Source organism: Schistocerca nitens, chromosome 11 (genome assembly GCF_023898315.1).
Source record: "Schistocerca nitens isolate TAMUIC-IGC-003100 chromosome 11, iqSchNite1.1, whole genome shotgun sequence".
In the NCBI taxonomy this organism is placed as follows: Eukaryota; Metazoa; Arthropoda; class Insecta; order Orthoptera; family Acrididae; genus Schistocerca; species Schistocerca nitens.
The window spans coordinates 197,106,658-197,113,383 of NC_064624.1; the positions used below are offsets into that span (position 1 = coordinate 197,106,658).

Consider the following 6,726-nt stretch of genomic DNA (forward strand, 5'->3'; position numbering starts at 1 on the left):
TTTAAACTCACAAGAGTGTTCCTGGAGCTAATCTGTAGCAACTATGGGCGTGTGAGGTGTCGCATTGTTCTGCTGGAAATGCCCAAGTCAGTCGGAATGCAAGATGAACACGATGGATGCAGGTGGTCAAACAGGATGCTTACGTACGTGTCACCTGTCAGAGTCGTTTCTAGACGTGTCAGGTGTCCCATATCACTCCAACTGCACACGCCCCACACCATTACGTACCCTCCACCAGCTTGACCAATCCTCTGCTGACATGCAGGGTCCAAGGATTCATGAGGTTGACTCCACGCCCGTTACACGTCCATCCACTCGATACAATTTGAAACGAGACTCGTCCGACCAGGCAACATGTTTCCAGTCATGAACAGTCCGATGTCGGTGTTGACGCGCCCAGGCGAGGCGTAAAGCTTTGTCTCGTGCAGTCATCGAGGGAACACGAGTGAGCCTTCGGCTCCGAAAGCCCATATCGATGGTTGTTTCCTTGAATGGTTCGCACACTGACACGTGTTGATGGCCCAGCACTTTGCGGAAGGGTTGCACTTGTGTCACGTTGAACGATTCTCTTCAGTCGTCGTTGGACCCATTCTTGCACGGTCTTTTTGCCGGCGACAACGAGGTCAAAGATTTCATGTTTTCCCGGATTCCTGATATTCACGGTATACTCGTGAAACGGCCGTACGGGAAAATTCCCGCTTCATCGCTATCTCGGAGACGCTGTGTCCCATCGCTCGTGCGCCAACTATAATACAACGCTCAAACTCACATAAGTCTTGATAACCTGCCATTGTAGCATGCATGATGTTATTTGCAGTTCTATTCTTCAACTATTGTTGTATTACTGTATCGCAAACGGTGTTTTCCCTTCCGTGATTTGTCTTTTACTATAAGCATGTCTGTCATAATTTTGCTGCATAGTGCTATGTGCAATGCTGCTCCAATGCCATTGTCATCGCTGCCGCCTGCTCTCTGGAGTTTGTCTGATTCCGCTTTCATTTTACTTCAAGAGTGTGTTTGTACGCTAAGTTCGTAATTTTTTGATATTCTTTTTTTGCGATTACGTTTCTTCGGCATTGTATAACCGTTGCTGGCTGTGTGCTCCTTGTAACCCATTGTCAAAATAAAGAAATAAGGAGCGGGTATACGGCGTCAGAGGTCGCTGCACGCATCATGTTGCAAACAATGGGGAACAGTGCTGCCGCCTGCCGGGAATCGGTGCAGTCTGCCATCTGCGGGCGTGTTGCGAATCTGGCCTTTACGAAAATCACAAACTGCAGTCGCAACTCACGGTTGTTACAGCGGCAAAGAAAGTCGCTCCTATCTTATCGTCATATGCGCCAGAAGACCGTTTGTTTTCCATTAATTTTTCCACCTTAACCTACGAAGTAATTACTATATTTTTGCGTGTCGAGCGTTAGCAACAAAAGAACTGAATAATCGTAAGGTATATGTAGGCAGAAGAAAAGTTCACGAACAAAACGACCCAATGACTTCGTGAAGGTATAGTCGCGAATTTGCGACTTGTAAGGTGACCATAATTTCTAAACCCAGATTCGGAACATGACCATATATTCTCAACCCGAATACATCACTAATTTGGAAATTAGTGATGTATACCGTATATATATATATATATATATATATATATATATATATATATATATATATATATACTACTTACTTATCGCGAATGGACCCAGAAGGATCACGCAAAGCTTTCTGACGTCGTTTCTTCCATACTTCTTTCATTCGTTCTCCATGTTTTCTTTTTCTTTCTTCTGTCCATTTTGTTCCTGGTCTCTTTCGTGCTTCCTTCTCCGACAATACATTCCACTTTTCCACCTTATTTCTAAAAGTTTTTCTATCTTTGACATCTTTAAGTTCAATATTTGCTTTTTGTAAATCTAATTTTACTTGGCTAATCCATGGTCTTGTTGATTTGACTTTTTCTATGTAAGTGAGAATTCTGTTGGTGAGTCGTGTGGGGGGAAGTCTAGTGACATGTCCATAAAATTTTAATCTTCGCCTTCTTATGTCTGCTGCCAGGTTTGATACAGTTTCTGTGGTTCTTCTTGATTGTATCCGGTATCCTTCTTCTGTTAATTTTGGACCTAAAATCTTTCTCCTAATTTTTCGTTCTTCTTTTGGTATTTTTTCTAAATCACATTTTGTGTGGAGTGTGAGCGTTTCACTAGCATATAGTGCTGCTGGCTTAATTACTGCGCAGTAGTGTCTGATTTTTGTGTTCGAGGAGATGCATTTTTTATTGTATATTTCATGTGTCATACCATATGCTCTCTTCATTTTCTGTTGTCTGATCTTCTGTGCAACTTTCTCTCCTCCGGTTGGCTCCAAAATTTCACCTAGGTATTTAAAATGTTTTGCTCTATTTATTTTTCCATATTTTGTGTTCAAACTGTGTATATGGAATTTCGTACAGAAAAATTCTGTCTTTTGAAACGAAATTTGTAAACCTACTTTATCCGCGCATTCCTTAAGGATCTCTATTTGTTTGGTGGCGATTTCTTCATCATCTGCAAGTATGGCCAAGTCGTCCGCGAATGCTAAACAAGATATCTCCACGTTGTCTTTGGTTCTACCAAGATGGATTGGTTTCCAGTAGGATATATATATGGTTATGGAAACCATGCAATGCCGGACATAAGGGACATAAGTTCATTAGACCTTTTTTGTTCCGTATCCTCTGATCGATCAATCCCTAGAGTTTGTATATTGTGAAAGAATTGTGCTATGTATATTTGAAAGTGTAAATAGTGTGATGCAATTGCGTCAACAGCACAAGGGCTCAATAGATCGGTTCTAAACTAGAGATACCATTGAAAAAGAGTATAAACAATGAAGCGACAAAGGAACTGGTATAGGTAAACGTATTCAAATACTATGTAAACAGGCAGAATATGATATATTAAAAGTTTAGGAGTTTGGACGTTGACTAGTATATATGCAGTAACGTGAATGCGTAAAATTGGAAACTAATATGGAATGGGCTACCTGTTTGACAAGCAGGATCTTTTCCCGGCTACAGCGATATCGGAGATACGATATTTCACCGGATTCCTGATATTCACGGTACACTCGTGAAATGGTCGTTCGGGAAAATCCCCACTTCATCGCTATCTCGGAGATGCTGTTTCCCATCGCTTGTACACCGACTGTAATGCCACGTTCAAACTCAAATCTTGATAACCTGCCATTGTAGCAGCAGAACGTCGGAGGACAAAGAGTTAAGTCACCCCAGTGAGCACGCGCGGATAAACCGTACTTAACCACATGCTCTGCCCCTGCGAGAACATAAGGCAATAGCGATCAGTGACACATTTATCTTTCAGGTGGACATTCAACGTAAAGGTCAGCAAATATAACAACGTGACTGGCTGGCGAGAAGGGGCAATCCTGTTTGGCAGTACCCATGGCCATACGGTGTGTGCAGTTACTGGATTTGTTTGTCTTTCGCGGTGTACTGTTCCACGTGTCTACAAGTAGTGGTGTATCACGCGTGGCCACGAAACACGACCTCAGAATAGTCATGACCGAAAATAAATTCCTAACAGCGAGGGTCCTGGAGGCGCGTATCACACTGCTTCTGAATCAAAATCGCTTTTAAACCCGCCAGGAACGGCAACCAGTCGCAACGGTGCCCGGTAGAGTCTGCCATCTCGCGGCAGATATCTGTACTAGCTGCAGACTAACTCCGAATATCGGTTGGCAGATAGCGCAGGCGTGCACGTTCTGGTGTCTCGGATCAGCGCATTCTACAACGCTGAAAAGTCGTAACAATAAAAACATAATATCCAGTGTAATTTTCCATTCCATAAAACCATACTCATGGGTCCTTAACAGTTTATCAATATACCGTCCAAATAACGCACAAAAAGATATTTCGAAACAAGAACGAGCGGTCAGCGATTTTGCAGTTAATTCACAATTTTCTTAGCACACACACACACACACACACACACACACACACAAACTCCTTATGTCCCAATTATAAGCACTTGTCCTTACAGTATTCAATTTTTTCTGAATTAAAACCTATAAGTAAATTTTATCAAATCGGAATCAACGGAGCGTCATTTTAATTAAATAAGTACTCGGATATTGGCACTTGTAGTAATTTGAAGCAACTTCGCTCAAAGTATTATACTGAAAAACAGATATAATTGGTACCGAAAACAAAGGAAAAAAAGGGACTTCCGCTTTACGTTAAGAAATTATTTTTTAGAGCTCGAACAAATGTTTACGTGGCCAGTATTACTGATTACTGCCACACGACCAGCATTATGAATTACTCTCGATACATACCAGATATTGATTTCCTAATGGGTCGGCTTTGTTGTTTCTATTATTGATATAACCAACTGAGATACACTAAAACACGCAAGTTGAAGCATTTAATAAGCCCAGTTTTCATTCGTTATTTGAATGTACTGTTAAAGAAGACAAGAAAGCTGTGTGAAGTCATTCTTCCACTTTGTCGGAATGCCGAATTGACGGTCGCAATACGAGGGGCGAGAGAAGAGGTTGGCGTCGTACTTACGCCCACCTTTTGAAAATATTGTAGTCTAGCCAATTACTTTGTATTTTAAATTTTTTTTCAATGTGTTTTCTTCCAGATTCTATAACGTTTAATTTTTTTTAAATTTACAGTTAACCCGAAAATTTAAGTTTTAGTAGCAGATGGCGCTTTTCCCAATAAAAGTCATAATCAGTGTTTCCGGGTTCAAGAACTTTCTCAGACATGAATATCTCTTGAAAATGTATTTTGTGAGCAAAAGTCAACAACAAGGAACGAAATTTTGAGTTTTATAAATTTATAGGGTCGTCATAAGCTATCGCCCGTCGGTAGTGCAAGTTATTGAAGTATGTTGATATTGCTAAGAGAGTGCGAAAACATTTTCACTTTCTGGACGCTACTTACACATCGGTACCCATTTAAAAATTGTTGTTAATATAAGACATCATCAACTGACCAATTTTTATTGTTTTTTAAGTTGGACACGAAGTACCTCCCCCCCCCCCCCCAATTGGGTTATGTACCTTATGGAAAATGCGTTGATATTGACAGGGTTAACATTTAACATTCAGCATCCGTACACGCAGAGCTCAAGCGAATAGTTTGACTTTATCCTCTTTGGTTTGTGGCCTCTGCGATAATACTGAGAAATACGTTGATTAAACGTAGTGGTGCAATAGATAGTTTAGGGAATAATCTCACAGAATTCAACAAAATCATTTAAAATAGGAAAATGCGTTGATATTGACAGGGTTAACATTTAACATTCAGCATCCGTACACGCAGAGCTCAAGCGAATAGTTTGACTTTATCCTCTTTGGTTTGTGGCCTCTGCGATAATACTGAGAAATACGTTGATTAAACGTAGTGGTGCAATAGATAGTTTAGGGAATAATCTCACAGAATTCAACAAAATCATTTAAAATAAAAAAATTAACTTAAAAAAGAAACAGAACATGGCACTCATGTTATTGTTAAATACTGAAAATATAATCCGATATATTCGTAGCATCGGTGGTTCAGTGGTAGAATGCTCGCCTGCCACGCGGGCGGCCCGGGTTCGATTCCCGGCCGATGCATCAATTTTATTTTATTTTTTTTTTTTTTTTATTTCTATGTTCCTCGTTTGTGCATATTGAATGATACAAATCATTTGCTCACACAACTGCCTCCCGAAATGAGCACAGCATGAATGGTAATCCATTCAACATCGTATTTCAAGATCGATAACTACCCAAAAGGGAACGGCGTGACCCCCAGAGCCTAATAGTCGCACGAAATGTACTCAGTACAAATCGCCCACCCACAAATCGCCCGGAACACAGGCATATTTCAATGTCGTGACTCATTGCTGTATTTCACTCTGCCTAAAATAATTATAGTAATTTAACTACAAACTTTTTCTGCTGAGCTGGTACTGGTGGACAGCTATCCAGTCTTCGAAGTGCAGGTGTGGGATTTCGATGAAGTGGTCGAAGCAAAGTTGAACTGGAGAACAACACGCAGCCCCCAATCTACGATATTTCCCACCCCGGGAAAAATCTTGATATTGTTGCCCTCTCCCTTTCAAGCGTTTGAAGTAGGACATCATAATTTGTAAAAAAAAGTTGATTTTTCAAATATATGTTCATTTTGTGGCGCTCACCTGTCTGAAGAGTTTTTTATGTGAAACATACGTGTTCTAGAAAATGTAAGACATGTTGTTTGGTGCCAAAGTGCAGTGCCACGCAGGCCTCTTCATACAGCATTCTTCTAACGCACGTCGCTGTATTTCGCTCTGTCGAATGCAAACAAATATGTTTTGCAATTGGAGCCATCAAACCTATAATCAGGGCAATTAAAATTAAAATGTCCTATGATGTCTCTCCTTCTCCCAGTCGGCCATTTCGACATGATAACCACCTTTAAAAAAAAACAAAAACAAAAACAAAACAAAAACCAAGAAGAAAGCAATTAATACTGGATGGGATTATTTGTGTCCGTGAGATTAAAAGTTCTTCAGAACATTTGCACTCTTTATTGCCTATTATCTAATAACTTTCCCTTTTGTGTGACATAAAATTAAATATAGGAAGCGTAAAACCAGTAAAGACAAGAGACAAGCAAAACAGTACACATTTCTTCAATCCTCATGTCCCAAAATTCTTTTATCTCTAAACTTGCTACAGTTTTAAACGGCGTGCTTTCCT

At 40.3% G+C, this 6,726-nt stretch overlaps 1 non-coding gene across 1 annotated transcript; it reads left to right on the forward strand.

The window, feature by feature from the left end:
* The first annotated feature begins 5,545 nt into the window (after window positions 1–5,545).
* Window positions 5,546–5,616, forward strand: Trnag-gcc (transfer RNA glycine (anticodon GCC)). Its single transcript has one exon. It is a non-coding gene; the product is annotated as a tRNA-Gly (tRNA).
* The last annotated feature ends 1,110 nt before the right edge of the window (window positions 5,617–6,726 follow it).